This window comes from Nyctereutes procyonoides, unplaced genomic scaffold, assembly GCF_905146905.1.
Source record: "Nyctereutes procyonoides isolate TBG_1078 unplaced genomic scaffold, NYPRO_anot_genome, whole genome shotgun sequence".
In the NCBI taxonomy this organism is placed as follows: Eukaryota; Metazoa; Chordata; class Mammalia; order Carnivora; family Canidae; genus Nyctereutes; species Nyctereutes procyonoides.
In genome coordinates this window covers 34,887,365-34,906,309 of record NW_026575134.1, presented here as the reverse complement: position 1 = coordinate 34,906,309, position 18,945 = coordinate 34,887,365, and the positions used below count along the sequence as shown (strand labels likewise).

The window sequence follows — 18,945 nt, the reverse complement described above, 5'->3', positions numbered from 1 at the left end:
CCATGTGGGACTCGATCCTGGGTCTCCAGGATCAGGCCCTGGGCTGAAGGCAGCACTAAACCGCTGAGCCACCAGGGCTGCCCCCATCAGTGGATTTTAATAATAATTTCGGGTGTCCTTAAACTCTCCTTGCTGACTGTTACACCCCACAGCCCACCCCCAACAGAGAGAGAGAGAAACGCTCAGAGTTTTCCATCCCAGTAGAATAAGCTTTGAAACATATCCCGTGTTGGCTCTGGCGTTCACTACCTGCATGACCCTGGGCAAATCGGTGGGATTATCAACAATCTACGTCAGTAGGAAGGTTGTAAAGATCAAATGAGAAAATACATGGAGAAAATGACTTCAAAATCCGCAAATACAATGATAATGGTCCCTCCCCCACTGCCCACATAAAAGCAGCCCCCAATGAAAGGACACCCTACGGGGTAGTTTGTTACGTGACAGCCTGGTGGGGGAACTGAAATGTGCTTTTTGTAAAGTAATATTTGTTACTCATCATAGTCTAACCGAAATCTGGGTTTGATGACTAATGACCATACCATGCCCAAGCTCTGCACTGTACACCATCCTCCTCTTTGCTGCATCCCACAGACATGACCATCAAACCTGGCCCACCACTGACTGATTTCCTTTTTTTCTTTTCTTTTTTTTTTTTTTAAAGATCTTATTTATTCATTAATGAGAGACACAGAGAAAGAGAGAGAGGCAGAGACACAGGCAGTGGGAGAAGCAGGGTCCCTGCAGGGAGCCCAACGTGAGACTCGATCCTGGGACCCCAGGATCACACCCAGGGCCAATGCAGGCACTCAACCGCTGAGCCACCCAGGCATCCCCACCGACTGGTTTTTATTGCCGTTGCAGTGGTGTTTTAGGCCAAGTTCTCTGCCAGGAACTGCCGGGATGGCAGCCCCATATGTGATCACCGGTCATGGGTTCACTTCCAGCAGCTGAGAGCGCACAGCCCACGGAGAGGACGTCAGCAGGGTAGGCCACCCCGTGGCCAGGAAGGTGGAGGAGCATATTTACCACAGTTGCTAGCACTGGAAAAACAAACATCAGTGCTCAGATGCAGTACCTACCATGGAGCAATGAAGGTATTCAGAAAGAGCCCAGGGAGGGTCTAGGTTTATTTAAAATCTCCTCCCAGGGCCATCCTTATAATAACCCAGGCAGTGGTTTCTGTAAAAGCCGAATTAGATCACCCTGCCTTGCCTTTTAGAAGTTTCCACAACAGATGGAGGGACACAGCTTTAGAGGAAAGCCGGGCTCACATCCGTCTACATTCATTATTGGCCCTGTTCTCCGAAATGCTATATGTTATCTTGAGCCTGTTTGTTTTTATCTGTCAGAGTGGTTTATTGTTAGGGAAATGCGGTGTCAGCTGTCTCTTCCCCACCATCAAAGCCGCTTCATTAAAGTTAATAGTGTTTGACTTGAAGAGATCTCTTACTGAGGTAACCCAAGAAAGCCCCTGCTGGCTGTTATTTTTCCGGCAGTAAAGGCACCAAATGGATGCAGTAACTGCATTAATCTTTTAGGAAGAAGATTAAAAAAAAAAAAAAACCCTACTGCATGACTCTATCTAGTAGCTGCTTAATAAATGTGCCTTGAATTCATGAGGCTAATGCCACCCTTCAGTTTGGGACAGGGGGCGGAACTCAATGATGACCTGTGTCCTGACTCGGTCGCTCAAGGCTCTGCGGCCTGTAGCTGGTCACTTCCCCAGTGTGAACTTCAATTTATTAATCTCAGAATTAAGAGGATTAGATTATAAGGAAGTTTTTTCTTTTTTTTTTTTTAAAGATTTTATTTATTTATTCACGATAGACATAGAGAGAGAGAGAGAGGCAGAGACACAGGAGGAGGAAGAAGCAGGCTCCATGCAGGGAGCCCAATGCGGGACTCGATCCCGGGACTCCAGGATCGCACCCTGGGCCAAAGGCAGGCACCAAACCGCTGAGCCACCCAGGGATCCCCAAAGTTTTTTCTTTAAACTGGGGAACCCTTTGGCCAAAAGTAATCTTGCAATGAAGCCTGATGTATAAAGCAGATAAGAGCAAACTTTTTCCACCTAAAGGGAGAGAAACCAGAAGTCCCACCTTCTCAGCGTGTCCACCTGCCTCCCTACCGGCCCTCATCTACACCCATCCTCATCCCACCCCCAGGGGTCCCGGGCAACCTTTGCAGGCTGCCCCCCACAACCATCTGAAATCTACTGGCCCGGAAAGAATGATCTTTAAGGTCTTATCTGCTCGGAGTCTGGATTCTGTGATTAAGCAACTGGAGTCAAACCACATGAGGACAGTTTCTAATTAATGTAATAACTTCATGAAAGTCTCTGCTCAGGGCCCCAAAACATCAAACTGTCTCGGTTTGGCTTTGTTTTCGATCTTCTAATCACGGCTTTCTATTGCGTGCTGTCAAATTTCCCTTCACCATTGGAGGAGTTGGGTCTCAGGCAAGCGCTCCGTCACCTCCGGGTCATTGTCACTTAGGGCCAGTTAGTTCAGTTTCAAATGTCAGTGTGACTCAATTTAAACCTCATCACCTCCCTCCCTGGCAGAGCAGGCTGCAGCTGGGAGTGTGACTCTTCGAAATGCTTCCTCACCCGATGGGCTACCTTTTGGGCCAGAAAACCAGCAAGAGAGTCAAACCCAACAGGCCCTGTGCCAGAGCGTGCACCTGACCACGACAGACTTGGGCATCCTGGCCACATCTGCCAGCGCATGTGCGGGCTCCGTGGCAGCCAGCCCCTCAGCGTCCTGCCTCCTCCTCCAGTCTTCCCCTCTGCTAAGCAGGCCGGGGGACAAATCTGCAAGGCCGCTACCCAGGAAGATATCCAGTAGGGAACCTAAAGCCAGTTTTCCCTTCTTGCAAGCAAGAAGGGATTTCTCCCCTCATTTAATTTGTTGAAGGAATTACCCCCGCCCCCGCCCCCGAAAGGCTCTGTTGCTCCAAAAGGCTGCAGCCAAGAAGACTTGCCCTCTCTTGCTTCCCCCATAACTGCCAGAAAAGGCCTTCAGGATGAGAAAGAAAGTTTGAGTCAACAATTGGAAGTAGGAGGACCTAGCAGGCTGCCCCATGGGGGGGGGGGGGGCGCTGGTAAGGGAAGGAGCAGGGGGCACGCTGTCATCAGCTTTCTTTAAAATGTTGCATCTGCAACTACGGTCCTAGCTGCCAAATCTAATACCACAGAAAGAAATCCCACCTCACATCCTGTACACATGTCCTACTAGGATATCCACCAGATTCGATTTGTATTTATACATGTGGTTCAGACTTGGATGGGTACCAGCCCAGTGCACCTGCGTAAAACTCTAAAGAATCCCAAACCACACATTTAGTTTTATTTTTTTGGCCCAAGTCTCTGAGGGGGAATATAAAACGAGAGCAAAGAGAACTATTCCTTCCTTCCTTCCTTCCTTCCTTCCTTCCTTCCTTCCTTCCTTCCTTCCTTCCTTCCTTCCCTCATTTAGCTCTGTCTATGGAGCCTTTCCTTACACCAGGCAGGTGCTAGGCACTTGCGTGAGGCCATGGCAAATAAAACATGTCCTTTACCTGCCCATGGTTACCCAAAGCCACAGAAATGATTCCACTTTTATGACACTTTAGCATGGCTTTTCCAGAAGCTTTTATCCCCAGTAGCTCATTAGGATCCTCACAATAACCACAAAATGGTTATGGTGGATATAATCACTGTGTTACAATGGAGGAAACAGAAATAGAGCAGCGTTAAGTGACTGGTCCAGTCCCACAGAGAGTTAAGTGCATGACTTCTGGTCCCTGGCTCTTTCTGTGTGACCAAACTGTACCCGAATGTATCCTGTGTTTCCCCATGACCACCTTACAATGACTGTACGTTCCAGATCTTCCAGGATCCTTTCAACTTTAAATATTCCGTTCCTTTGTCTTCCAACTTTTGCTTGTCAGACCACTTGAGCTAGTTCTGAAAATAGTCATTTATACCAATTTTAGATTTGAAAAAATGTAGCTCTCTTCTTTAGCTTAAACGGACTGAAGTGAGATTTAGACTTCATAGCATTAAGACTATGCAAGAGTCACAGTTTTTCAATCAAATCATCCTTTGGTGTAGAAAATGATTTCAGTACACACATTATTTAAGCTATTCCGAAAACTACTCTGACATTCTTTTTATTAATCTTTTTCCTGTTTCAGATCCTTCCATCAGGCATTTCTGTCAGGCTTCTGAAGGCTCCCATATGCACATTTCCAGTGCAGAAATGTGTTCTTTTTTGGTTCACTGGAATCTTTCAGAATGTCTGGCACTGAAACAGATTGGCTTTAATTAAAAGGCTATGATTTCTGTGAATTCCCATTAAGCTAGTGAAAGAAATCTGCATTTAAAAAATACAGTTAACACATTAAGGCACACTTGTACTGAAAAAATGCTTCATGTTTAAGAAACTACTTAAGCAGATGAAACTAAACTGCCTGTAATAAAAATATGCTCATTTTTAGTAAAATCCCTCAGTTCTGAAGAGAGGGGTTAGTCTAGTACATATGTGCCCAATTAGCCATAAAAACTCAACTAGACATGAACCATGCAATCCGCCTGTCGATGTTAAAACACAGATCCTATTAACAGCAATGTAATTTAAATGGTTAAAAAGTGATAAAGTACATAACTATCATCTGATAGGGTTTGAAATATGATACTGCTGTACCCCGATGACAAACCAGTTTTGAATTATGACTCCAGCAAAGTTTGAAATAGCTCAAGCATGATAATTAGTGATCTACAAATTCAAGAACTGCATTATATTATGTTATATATTATACTCAGGCACACCTCTTTGCCCACCAGCAAAAGCATATCCCCTAATACTCAGAGAGGAAAGCCACGTGAATCTTTTTGAATTCTAGGTCCCGGATACCCCAGGAACATCTGACATAACTTCCCCTCATTCAACTCACTTGTCTTTACGATGTGATAACAACTCAAGATAGTTTCTCGGGGAACAATATTTCAGAGGACCCAGGAAGTGCAGAGAAGTTCACCAGTTACTAGGAAAATGCACGAAGAGCAATCAATATAATCACTTCTTTCCACATCGGTGACCCTTAAACTATGTAGGGACACTCCCACACAGGCAGGGGAAAGCCTGTGATAACCAAGAAGTGGGAGGAAGATATTTGAATCATTTATTATTAGCTTTATTAGAGATAAAAGTGAGCTGATGTGCCTTACTTTTTATTATAAAATAACACCCTGTACATTTATGGGTTAGGCTTGAGCCCATCCAGAGGATCCTGCACTCACCAATGAACTGGTGACCCTGCTTTGAGAATCACTGCACTGGGTGCTTATAATGTTAAAGGCAGGATTTCTTTGGTAACCATTTATAAATAAAATAAAATTGATTATTTCGGAAGGCAAACTAAACTCCCGTCATCTAACTTAACTGTCTCGTCTGTTTAAGTGACCACAAAATAGTGAGCCGCAGCCTCCCTTGATCGTGCAATTCCGGTAATCTCCAGGTATCTCCCATCCTTAGAATCAGCCCCTCGGACCTAATCCAAACCCTGTTTGCTCAGGCTCAGCAAATTGCCTCTGCTTTTATAGTCACTGGAAAAAATGAAACGGATTGTATCACCATCCTCTAAATACCATGCCACCATCACAAATGTAGCAAATGGCTAGGAATAGTATGCTCTGCCAGAGGACCTGAGTCCCGTCAAAATTACCAAATGAGAGGCTGAATACCAAATGTGCTCTGGCTGGTGTCTCTAAAATAACTAGTTTCTTGGAGGAAGAGGAAGAGATCAGCCTGTGAACCCTGGCAAATCAATCTATTTAGTTTGCATCAAACTAAATGGTATGAACCATCGGGTATGAAGAGCTCCATTCGAAGTTCACCAAATGTGACTGTGGTTTCACACCAGTGATAAAACTGTGAAATTCAAGACAGAGATCTCGTCATTGCTGCCTTCCTAACCAAGCTCTGATTCATGTCTCCTTTCCATTTTCTGCTGCACCTCTTCCAGGCGGCATTATATTCTTGCTTGGACTGGTGCAGTAGCCTCTTGGCTGGCCCCTCCACCATGGGCCTCTCATCCTTCGCCCTGCTGAAACTTAATCTTCCGTAAGTCCAGCTCCAATAAAATTGCTCCCCTGACCAAACAACTTGAATCATTGGTCACCGCTGCCTGTCAGCAGAACTAAGGTCACATTCCTTAGCCTGGGATTCGAGGCACTTGCCTCTTTCTAATGTCCTTTCTCACTTCATTGCAAGCAATCTGCAAGGCCCGGTCCTCTCTGCACAGACTCTCCTGCATTTGCTCCTGCAGCTCCCCCACCTAGGGTACTATCCTTTATTCCATCTCCTCGTGACCCCTCTGTGTCGAAATCCTTCCCAGGGGTAAAGCCTACAAGAGAGAAGTTCCATCTTTGCTCTAAAAAGTGCAAAGAGTGGTGCCTGGCTTAAGAGCACTCATTTAATGTTTTCTGTTATTATGGTAGTTACTGCTTGTGCCATGAAGTCTTTAATCTTCACAGACGGACTAACCCCTTGCTCCTATGGGATTGTTAACTGTAGCTCTCTTATGATGTACCTAATTACTTTTTCTTTCCTCCCATAGTTATTTCATTATACATTTCATCTCCTCTTGTGGACTGTGAGTTTCTAAAACAGGTCTTTTTTCATTCACCTTTTTATCTTCCATCAGACTACAAAGCCTTCCCGCAAATCTTGGAAGAAAAATGTTAAATATTGTATCGGGCCACGAGGGGGCACGGTTGAGCTACCCTAACAGTGGAATCCTCTTCCAGTTAATCAGGTTTGAGAACTGAGAGGCTTTTTCCCCTTGGAAGTCTATTTGTAAATCTGTGTAAAGTAAATGTATATTCATGATGTGTGATTCCAAATCTATTTATGTTGACGTGGAAAGATAGCTGTGATACAGTGAACCTTGAAAAGGAAGAAGCAAAATAGAATATATATGATCCAATTTTTGCATAACATCTAATCTTTAAATAAACGTGAGAGAAGAGTCTGGAAGTATATCCACCAAAATGTTAACAGCTATAACCTCTGGGAAGGGGAAAGAACAGAGAGGGGAAATATGAAGCTTTGTTTTCTATTTTGTACCTTTCTGGATTTTTTAAAAATAAACCATACCGGGGATCCCTGGGTGGCACAGCGGTTTAGCGCCTGCCTTTGGCCCAGGGCGTGATCCTGGAGACCCGGGATCGAATCCCACGTCGGGCTCCCGGTGCATGGAGCCTGCTTCTCCCTCTGCCTGTGTCTCTGCCTCTCTCTCTGTGTGTGTGACTATCATGAATAAAAAAAAAATTAAAATAAACCATACCTATTAAATTTTACAATCAGAAAAATAAAGCCATTTGCTTTAAAAAATCTCAAAGCAACATGTTTATTTTATTTCTCTTGTGACCTCACCGTCAGCTCCATATTTGATATATTTAAAAGTAAGTATTTCAGGAATTTTCTGATAAATTAAAGCAAAGAATCCCAAATTCTCTTGATAGACGGTGCCTTTAGTGTCTCAGTAATTTTTAATGGCACCCTTGGATGAAAGAAACACTTAACAGCTCCATTTATTAAGTGTTAAAGTCCAAACAACGTATGAAGTATTTATGTCCTAACAATTGTGTGGTCATTGGAAAGAAAAATACACATAAATCGAAAAAATATATTTTTTTATTTCATTCTTAAACGGTATAATTACTTATTAACGGACTGTATACACCTATCGGGCACTTTACAACTTCTTAAACCTGGGAATCAGATTGGACACTGCTGCTCTCATCTCCTACTCCACACTGATTTTCATTAGGTACTCAGTTTTTATCACAGCAAGCACCAAAAACCCAGCTTCGCAAAGATATGACACCACTGGAAGGAATGTAGCACGACCTAATGTTGAAACTATGAGCACCTCCAGCTAGCAGCTCTTGAGCATCCCACAAATGTCAAGTATAGTTCCATTTCCCTTAAAAATGTAATATATCCCACGGTACCCCTGCGTGTTTACTGCAGCACCCCTGGGCACCGTGGCACACAACTAGGGAAAGAGTAAATTCCAAAGATAAAAACCGATTGCCTGCAAGGCTGGCAAAGGAGGAGAAATGCATTAAACTAGACCTGAAATTATTCCAACCTAGTAACTCTGTCAAAACTATTTTGTTTTCTCTGGGGCTCCTGTATGGCTGTCAGTTAAGCGTCTGCTTTTGGTTCAGGTCATGGTCTCAGGGTGCTGGGATGAGCCCCAAGTCTGGTTCCCTGTTCAGCAAGGAGTCTGTTTCGCCGTCTCCCCATTCCTCGCTTGTGCTTTCTCTTTCTCTATCTCTCTCAAATAAATAAAATCTAAAAACAAAAACAGAAAACCTATTTTGTTTTCTCTAAACCAAGGTCTTCAAGGAAGGAGAAAAGAGTGGTGTGGGAAGCTGGCCTGAGCTTTGGACTCTGGTGGTTTCCCTGTAGCCCCATTCCACCGAAGTCCTCTGCCAATGTTTCTCCTATTCAAAACTAAGAACAACAGCAGCCCCCAAAGCAGCATGTTCCTGGGAAACAGTCCAGTTCTTTTCCATGGTGTCTAGGCCTGGATCTCCAACCAACCTCCTCACTTTTCTACCCCTCCACCCCAAAGTTTGAGGCTTTACAAAGATGTAGGAAAGCACAGCAGGCCCCAACACTGAACTGCTAACTGCTGAGTTGGCCCTCATCCATCCTTGGTGAACTCCTAGGACCAAGTGCCCCCGCGCCCCCCAATCAAGTACAGAACTGGTGCTACCCAGAGGCACCTGGGTGGCTCAGTCTGTTAAGCATTGCCTTTGGCTCAGGTCATAATCTCAGGATCTTGGGATTGAGCCCCACACTGGGTTTCCTCCTCAATGGGGAGCCTACTTCTCCCTCCGTGCTTGCTCTCTCCTTCTCTCTCTCTCTTGCTCTCACTCTATCTCTCAAATGAATAAATAAAATCTTTAAAAAAAAAAAAAGAATGGTGCTATCCAAATCCACTTGAAATCTGGATTAAAAAGTATTTTTTCTCTAAAGATGAATGAGCTCAATTTCACATCTTGATTTAGTGATATGGTTTGTGATTTTCTACTAACAATTCAAACCTAATTAAAAAAAAACTCAAAAAGCATCTCCAACTTGTGTGGAGGGAAGTTCCACGCAGGAACTGCTTAAAGAAGTTAATCAAGATCACAGAGAGGTAGAAACAACACCAAGGTCCATACCCACATAAATAGATAAACAAGTGTGGGTTATCTGTCCATACAATGGCATATTATTCAGCCTTAAAAAAGGAAATTCTGACCCCTGCCACAACATGGATGAACCTCAAAGAATTTCTTCTAAGTGAAGTAAGCTAGCCACATAAGGACAAATACTGTGAGATCAGGACCTGAACTGAAACCAAGAGTCTTACGCTCAACCGACTGAGCCACCCAGGCACCCATCTCCTTGTCTTTATCCATCTTTGAAGTCCAGCTCAAATGCTGGGACTTTGTGAAATCATTAATCTTTTGTTTGAATTCTACCAAAGACTCTGACAGTAGGAATTTCATAGTCCATTGTACACTCAGCTTGGTTAAGTGTCAGAAGTTTCAAAACAGTCCATAGTACAGTTGACCCTTAAACCACACAGGGGGTGGGGATACGGATCCCTGCAGAGTTGAAAATCCACCTAAGCCTAACACCGTTGGCCTAACACTGTTGGCTTACGGTTCATATAGTCTATGAACACATATTTCATATGTTATATGTATTATATACTGCATTCCTACATTAAAACAAGCTAGAGAAAATGTTAAGAAAATCATGGGGCGGGGGACGTGCCTGGGTGGCGCAGTCGGCTGAGCCTCCGCCTCTTGGTTTCGGCCCAGGCTGTGACCTCAGGGTTGTGGGATCAAACCCCAGGCCAGGCTCCACGCTCAGCGCAGAGTCTCCTTGGGGTTCTCTCTCCCTCTGCCCCTCCCCACCATGGGCTTGCGAGCGCACATGCTCAACACTCTCTCTCTCACTCAAATAAATAAAGCTTCAAAAGAAATCATAAGGAAAAGAAAATACATTTACAGTACTGTGTTTACCCAAAAAATCCACATTTAAGTGAACCCACTCAGTTTAAACCTGTATAGTTCAAAAGTCCACTGTATACTAATGCATTACATAATTGAAGGACTACAAACAAGTTTGATTATAAAACTGTGCTATCATCTCTTAGTTTCCCCAAATGTTTAACCCAATGCTTTATACATAAAAGCATTTAATAAGTCTGTTGAATAACATTTAACACACACCATCAAATTCCTAAACCTCAGTTATATCCTTAAGCCAGTGATAGTCAATATTTTTTTTTCTTTCTTGCATCACAGACCTTTTTTCTAATGGAATCCCAACATATATTTTATAGGAAGATTGTTTATATGTTCTATATACAGAGTAAAGCACGTATAAGTGGCATCTCATTTTATTTAAAATTAAAATTTACATTTTTTATTATTAATAGACCAGTTAGAAGAGGAGGCTGTTTCTTTCTCTCTCTCTTTTTTTTTTTTAAGATTTTATTTATTTATTCATGAGAGACACAAAGAGAGGCAGAGACACAGGCATCCCAAGGAGGCTGTTTCAATGAAAACAAACTCTGAAGTAGAGGGTTAGGAGTGGTGATTTGCACTCAGCCATTTCCATTTTCAGCTTATTTCTGTGTTTTGATTGGTTTCACGATTCAGAAAATCCCAATTCACAAGCTAAGTCATAGTGTGCAATGAGTTCCATTTTTTTTCAAGTTCAGATACAACCTGTTGTATCTGTGACACATTAAGAAAGCCATACACAATTAAGAACCCAGGCGCTGATTTAAATTCTGCCTCTCCTGTTTGACAAAGCAGACCTTAAGCAACTTATTCAGAGTCACTTTATGCATCTGTAAGCTGGAAATAGTAACAGTTTTCCCTCATAAGTTTGTACAGGAACAAGATAGGCCTCGCAAATGAATAATACCTCAATAGTCTTCAGTGTGTTAAAATGAAGTACAGGAGACTGAAGTGTGTGGTTATATTTACTTCTTTTTTTAAAAGATTTTATTTATTTATTAATGAGAGACACAGAGACAGAGAGAGAGGCAGAGACACAGGCAGAGGGAGAAGCAGGCTCCATGCAGGGAGCCCGATGCAGGACTCCATCTCAGGTCTCCTGGACTACGCCCTGGGCTAAAGGCGGCGCTAAACTGCTGAGCCACCCAGGCTGCCCAATATTTACTTTTTAAAAATATTTTATTGCTTTATTTGACAGAGTGAGAGAGCACAAGGGCAGAGGGAGAGGGAGAAGCAAGCTCTCCCCTGAGCAGGTAGCCCGATGCAGGGCTCGATCCCAGCACCATGGGATCACAACCTACGCTGAAGGAAGACACTTAACCCACCGGGCCACCCAGGCGTCCTTAAGTGTTCAGTTTTAATGTTTTATTACATACTGAACTGTTATTAAAACATTTATATGTGTAAAGCATAAAGAAGAACAGTATAACGAAACCCATGTTCCCAACCAGTTTAAGAAAAATGACAGTAACTGTTGAAATCCCCAGTGTGCCCCTTCCCTGTCCTCCCCCAGGAGGAACTGTTACCTTTTCCATACTTTCTTTTTCAGTTTTGTTTAGCACTTACCCTATTACTATAAGCCAGGTCCTGTCCTGAGTGCTTTCCACAATGCCCACATCTCACCCTCCCAACAAACCCCACGGAGGTACCACCTGCGCCCTACAGGTGCACGGGGTACTAGGCAAGAGCATGCTCACAGTTTGCAAATGGAGCTGCCGGGATTTGAACCCAGGCAGTGGGCCTCCGGAGTCTCCGTTCTCCGACACACACCCAGGCCCGAAACACAGTGTTAAGGGCATCCTCACACTTCCCACTTGAATGGACCCTGACGTCACACCCACCCAGGTGCCAGGCACCTCCAGGGAAACTACACAGCTCAATGGAAAGCTTCTCCTCTCTGGCACCTGACAGCTCCCAGAACACCGGTTCCCCCCACGGCTGGACTCCAGCTCTGCGCATCTGAGAGGCAGGCCCTGGGCCAGGCACCAGTGAGCCCCTGGGAGCTGTGTGTGGCCTTGAGGAAAGGCGGGCAGGCCCGGCCACCTCACCTTGCTGTTGGCCAGGGTGGTTCTCGACAACAATCAATCCCCAAGGAACCACGGGAAATTCCAAACTTTCTGCCCCCACTCCCAGCCTCTTCCTCATCCAGGCTTCCTCTGAGAAGTGAACCACGTAGGACTCCGCAGGAATCCACAGCCTCTGCCAGCAAGCAGGCCAGTTGCAGTCCCGTGGCCCAGCCCACAGGGAAAGACCTCCACTTTAGCGCATGTCACTCCCCTAATTATTCCCTGTGCCTGGAGGCCAACAATAACAGAGCGTTTTTCACAAGCAGCTCCCACCACGAACCTTGCAGCCTCGTGCACGCAGCCAAGCGCTGAGAAGTGCTAAAGGGTCAGGGGGTTTGCAGGGCCAGCAGTCCCAGGCCTCTGGGGGAGAATCCCCGCCACTTTCTAGTCCAAAATCCGGCCCCAAAAAAACTGCCTGAGGCCCCAGCTGCCTCCAGGGCCTACTTCCTGGGGCTGGCCTGGGTCACTGTGGGTGGGGCCCTAAGTAGGGCCAGCAGATCTGGGAGCAGCTGCACCCAAGCCACCAAGGGAAAAAAGCAAGGGAGTAGGGGACAGGAGACTAAAGATGTTTTCTCCACGGTCACAATCGGCAAGTGCTTTCAAGGCTATCCTATATTGCAAAGATTGGGGTTTTTTTAGTAAATTTATTTATGAAACCCCAGTCCTGGCAGATACTGGGAGTGGGAGGTACGGTTCTAGAATATAACAGCAAGTAAGACAGCAAAGTCTCCTACATTGTTGTTGCGGTGGGGGCTGGGGGTGCAGCAATTACCAAATTAATAACTTCAGATGGTGGTGCGTGCTTGGAAGAAAATAAAATATCATTGCATGGGGGTGGGCTGAGAAATGAATATGAGCTAAGATCTAAATAAGGAGGAGCTAGCAAAGCAAAGGCAAGGGAAAAGCATTCCAGAAAGAACAGAGGTGCAAGACCCTGAGGCCTCTGATTAAATGGTGATTAGGGGTTTGAAAAATATCTGATGGAAAACCAGTGCTCTCAAAATCCTAGTACATGGTAAAATTATTTCCTTAAGAGCATAAAGATCAAAGTGCTATGTTGGAAAGAAATTTGTCCTTGGCTTTGAAACGAAGATGCAAAAGGAATGTATGCGAATATATATGTACATTTATATGTCTCAAAAGGATCTTTTTAAAGAGCCTTTCATGTCCTTTATCCTTTAAACTTTTGTAATATAGGTTGAAAGCATGATACAATCTTTAACTTTCAGCTCAGGCACTGAAAGATCTTTCTCCTAGAACTAATGAAGACATCCGTTCTGTCCGGCTGTAATTTACCTCCCTTGCCCCAGAATTTGAAATCAGAATGCCATGTACCTCTAATTGCAACTATGTTAACAACAACAACACGTGTGCACATGGATTAAGGCCGTGGGAGTATAGGAAGGGGTGGCGGTTGTTTTCCAATATTCCTTTTTTGTTGTTGTTGTTGTTGTTAAAACTGGGAAGAAAAGAATACATTGTGCACAACCGGGCAATTTTCTGGTCTCCGATGTCAATAGACAGATGTGTTTTTAACTGCGGCTCCTATCCCATTTCCAGCGTCACCACCACCTACACCCTCTCGGAGCTACAGTAGAGCTGAAAAGTGCAGAGCCCTCCGCAACGCCTGGTGCAGCGAGGGGGTCGGCTCCTGCAGGGTCTGCGCACGCCCTTCTCGGTCTCTGCGGAGGGAGCTTCTTGGGGATCCTCGGGGGATGGGGGGCTCCCCGGGGCTCTTCTAACGGGAGGCGCGCGTTCTGGACCCAACAGGCCTCGCTTGGCCCAAAGCTCCCCTCTCTGGGGCGTTTTCTGGAAGGGATCTCGAGCTGGGCGGGGTCCCCGCCGGCACGCAGGTGTACCCGTCAAGGGGAGCGGCGGGTGCAAGGGCACAGAGTGCGGCTGGGGAGCCCCAAGGCGAGGCCGGGGACCCCGCGCCTCTGCGCCCCGCCCCGACCCCCGGAGTGTGTCCGCGCGCCAGCGGCCGGGGCTCCAGAGCTTCCAGGACCTGCGCGGGTCGCGGGGGGCTTACCGTCGGCGGCGGGGGGCGCGCGCGTCTCGCGACCCGGGGCAGCAGCGGGCCGGGAGCCTCGCCCCCCGCGACCTCTGCCCCGCAGGGCGGACCCAGCGGCGGAGACCGCGCCCCCTCTCGAGCGCGCCTGCAACCTGAGCCCCGGCCCTGAACCCCGCTCCCGGCCCAGCCTGGGGGGTGGGGGCGTTGGCTGCCCCTGAGGTAGGAGGTTTGGGCGGCGGTGCTTTAGTCGGACTCCGGAGCTTTCAAAGTAGAGACCGTGGGCCTGGAAGAAACAGGAGCATTAAGTTGCATAGAATTAAGGAGCAGAGAACAGGGACCCCCCCACAAAAAAAAAAAAAAAACCAAGTTTCCAAATTTTGAGCGGCCACTGCTTCCTTGTGCCAAAGAGCAAACCCACTTGTTTTTGTTTTCCTTTTCTCTAATTGCTGTTTTAAAAAACCCTTTTATGAGGCTCTATAGCTTCCATTCCGACAGCCTTGTGTGAATTTTCAGCAGACAGCGGCCCAGACCAGCCGGGGAGAGGGCCTCTCCATCCCAAATGTTTGCCTGCACGCTCGACTTCATGGAAACCACTCCAAACTGGGCCAGCCCTGCGCTTTCTTCTGGGCTTGGAGCCCTGTTTGATGGGGAAAAGTGTTCTCAGCCCGACCCCAAGACCCTGGGATGGCTAACAGAGGGAATTCTAGGATGTTTCCAGATTCAAGCAGCTCTAGTAATTTCTGGCAAAACATTGTCTAAAGCCAGTTTCTCAAATCGTGGTCCAAGGACCCCCTACATCAGATATCCAGGGATCCTTGGTATAGATTCAGGATTTAGGGCCTACACTCTAGCTGATAAACTAGATTAAGAATGATGAGGCCCAGAAATCTGCATTTTCACAAGCTTGCCTTGTGAGGTTTCTGCTCGGTATGGTTTGAAAATTACTAGACTTGGCCCTTTATTTGACACTGCTGAAATGGTACTTGTTTTTCCATCTGGAGCCCTCCCTCAAAACTCTCAACAGCGTTAAACATTCTTCTTCTTCTTTTTTTTTCTAAGTGTAGGCTACAAAATTTGGCTTCCAAACAAACTGTGCTTTATTTCATGAATTTTTTTAAAGAAAATTATGCTAAAAGTACTACTTCCTACTGTATGGGGCTCTGAGCACATACCAATTATTTAAAAAAAAAAAAAAGTAGGTGGATTTTGCTGAGTGCCTTCTACTAATGTTGAGCAATTTGTCATTCCGGGCCAAACCTATACCTGCCCTGCTGCTAATTGACTGAATGTTTGCATCCCCCAAACTTCATGTTGAGACCTCATCCTCAGTGTGATGGTATTTGGAGGTGGGGCCTTTGGGAGATCATTAGGTCATAAAGCAGAACCTATAGGGATTAGTGACTCCATAAGAGGCTTGGGAAAGCTTCTTTACCCTCCTGCCATGTAAGACACAGCTAGTGGATGGCTGTCTGAACCCAGAAATGGGCTCTCCCCAGACACCCAATCTGTCAGTGCCCGGATATCCTAGTCTCCATAACTGTTAGAAATCTCTGTTGTTATAAGCCACTGAGTCTATGGTATTGTGTCATAGCAAGCCCAAATGGACTAAGACACCTGCTGGGTTTTCTTCTATTGCTTCACTCCAGCCTCAATCAGCAGGGCTTTCCTGGGGAAAATGGAAGCTGAGTCTGTGATCATGGTGGTTTCCAAATTGAACTGTACAACAAAATCATCTGCGGAGTGTTTTAAACTACGGACCCACACAAAATGTCACCAATCCCAAACACATTTGTTTGCAGAAAATTTGTTTCAAAAAGCATCCCAATGGAATTAATGACCTATCAAAAGTGGTACTGCCAGAAGGAGCAGTAACTGAATTTGAGGAAATAATTAAAGATATAAACAATTTTTGCAACAAAAATGTCCAACACGTTCTTGCTTACAATATAAAGAATTTGAAAATAACCCTAAATTGTCCAGCAGTAGAGAGTTGGTTAAGTAAATTATAGTATATTTATATGAAGGAATACAAGACAACTATTAACATAGTTCAGAGAATATTTATTGACCTGGGAAGATGTTCATGGTGGGTAAAGTGAAAAGAAAAACATGAACAATTGCTCCTTTCTGGTTATTAAAAAAAAAAAAAAGTCGAGTGGTAATGGACAGAAGACCCACAGAATCAAACTCCTAAGCAGGTGATAGTGAACACTGAAAAGAATCCCAATTTGAACAGCAGAACTGGGACACAGCAGAAAACAGAGTTTTAGTCTGAAAGCTATTGAAGAATCCATTAGATCTCCTCTCCAAGTCATTACAGCTGGGTGACTGCCCCCCATGGCAGCAAAACACTGAAGGTTTGTTCTCTTGAGAGGGTAAGTGCATTAAAAACAAGAAAATTCAATGAAAGTTTAAATACTGCCCAATGACAAGACATGAGAGACACCTAACTCTGGGAAATGAACAAGGGGTAGTGGTAGGGGAGGTGGGTGGGGGGTTGGCATGACTGGGTGACGGGCACTGAGGGGGGAACTTGGCGGGATGAGCACTGGGTGTTATGCTATATGTTGGCAAATTGAACTCCAATTAAAAATAAATTTAAAAATAAATAAATAAATACTGCCCAAGCCCTCTTCCCCAGCAGGCTGGAAGCCTGATATACATTCTCCAGCGAGGAAATTGCAAGATTCTTTTCTGTGACATGAAGGGCTCCTGATCAGATCCAATAAAACTGCCTTGTGGTGAAGCCCATAGTTGGCAAACCCCATCCACACATACAGAGCTTCTAATCAGCATTTTTCTGCCCACTTGGCAGATACCAAGAATCACCAGGTGTTAGAAGTAAGATTCTAATGTTAAAGATGCGGTAGGAGCAAGCAGAAAGAAACAAAGACTATGAAAAAGAAGAAAAAAACATTTTTTAAAAATTAGGATTCTCAGAGAGATAAAAGAAGATATGAATCCATGAAACAAGAATAGTCTGGTTTGGTTGGTTTTTAAAAAGGAAATAACACAGGCAGAGCTCTTCAGCCTTATATATATGAAAATATAAGGCATAAAAGATATAGGTGAAAATAAAGATCAATGAAATGATAGGTATTCCAGGAAGAGAGGACCAAAAAAAAAAAAAATAGAAGGGAGGCTATCATTAAATAATTAATTGATTAATCAATTGGATTTTCCCACATTGAAGGCCATTAGTTCCTGATTGAAAACCTCTTGAGTGGGACACCTGGGTGGCTCAGTGGTTGAGTTCCTGCCTTTGGCTCAGGTCGTGATCCTGGGGTCCTGGGATTGAGTCCCACATCAGGCTCCCCACAGGGAGCCTGCTTCTCCCTCTGCCTATGTCTCTGCCTCTATCTCTGTGTCTCTCATGAATAAATTTTAGCAAAAGAAACTTTCCTTATTAAAAAAAAAAAGAAGAAGAAGAAAGCCTCTTAGGCTTTCAGAAAAATGGTTTAAAATAAACCTATACAGGGCAACCCTGTAGGCTCAGCGGTTTGGCACTGCCTTTGGCCCAGGGTGTGATCCTGGAGTCTCAGTATCGGTCCTGCATCAGGCTCCCTGCATGGAGCCTGCTTCTCCTTCTGCCTGTGTTTCTGTCTCTCTCTATGTGTGTCTCTCATGGATGAATGAATGAATGAATGAATAAATGAATAAATAAATAAATAAAATAAAATAAAATAAATCTATACAAATTCAGAATATTAGTTCAAATAGATTTTAACCACTTCCAAAGGAAAAAAAAAATGAGTGACCTAGAATGGATCAAGAATCAAAACAGCTAAAAAAAAAAAAAAGAAAAAGAAAAAGAATCAAAACAGCACTAGAAGTTGAAAGGCAATAGTAGCTAATATTTTAGATGAGACTTTAACTCTATTGTACTATAGTAAGTGTTTTACAATCATCCTTACAACAACCTTATGAAATTGGTGTTATTCTTATCCTCATTTTATAGGTGAGAAATCTGAGATACACAGTAGCAGAGTACAAAGTTGCCCAAATGACATAGGTAATAAATAGTTAAAAGCTGGGATGGAAACCAGACAGTCTGGCTCCAGGTGTCTGAGATCTAATTGGCATATCATATGCAAACAGCACTTTCAAAATTAAACATGAAAAGTACATCCAACACAGAATTATATATCCAGCCAAATTATCAATAAGTGAGAAATAAATATATTTTTAGATATGCATGTTCTCAAAATATATACCTTTCATATACCCTTTCTTAAGGACAAAAATATATGATTCCAGTTATATGAGGTACCTGGAACAGTCAAATGCATGGGGACAGAAGGTAGAAGATTGGTTACCAGGGTGTGTGGTGAGGTGAGAACAAAGAGTTTTTAATGGGTACAAAATTTCACTTGGTAAGATCGGAAGAGTCCTGGAGTTGGATGGTGGAGATGCTTCCACAATAATGTGAATATGCATAGTGTCATTGAATTGTACTCTTCAAAATAGTTAGAATGGTAAATTTTAGGTTATGTTTACCAAAAATAATAATAATAATAATAATAATAATAATAATAATAATAATAATAAAGCTACTAGAGGAGAAGATATGCCACCAAAATGAGGGAGTGGAACAAGAAAAAGTTGAAATATAGGAAGCAAGAAATCTAACTCAAGAGCAAGGCAGAAGGATCCCCAGGATAATGATGGAGGGAGGTCGTAGGATAGCAGCTGTCCTATAGGCACAATTAAAGCATTCCAGAATGCAGCAGGTCAGAAGGCTCCAGGAGTGATGTCTCCAAAAAGAGGAATTTATGAAAAACAAT

At 44.2% G+C, this 18,945-nt stretch overlaps 1 protein-coding gene across 4 annotated transcripts in view; it reads right to left on the bottom strand.

The window, feature by feature from the left end:
- Positions 1 to 14,265, bottom strand: part of LOC129494345 (uncharacterized) — a 173,032-nt gene extending 158,767 nt beyond the window's left edge. Inside the window, exon 1 of one of the 4 annotated variants that reach the window (XM_055301204.1) lies at positions 14,180 to 14,265. The gene's annotated coding sequence lies outside the window, so the exon portion shown is untranslated. Of the gene's footprint in view, positions 1 to 3,851; positions 3,919 to 12,430; positions 12,527 to 14,179 lie in introns of those variants that run through there. The other 3 variants (XM_055301203.1, XM_055301205.1, XM_055301206.1) reach the window with 3 other exon arrangements.
- Between the last annotated feature and the right edge of the window lie 4,680 nt (positions 14,266 to 18,945).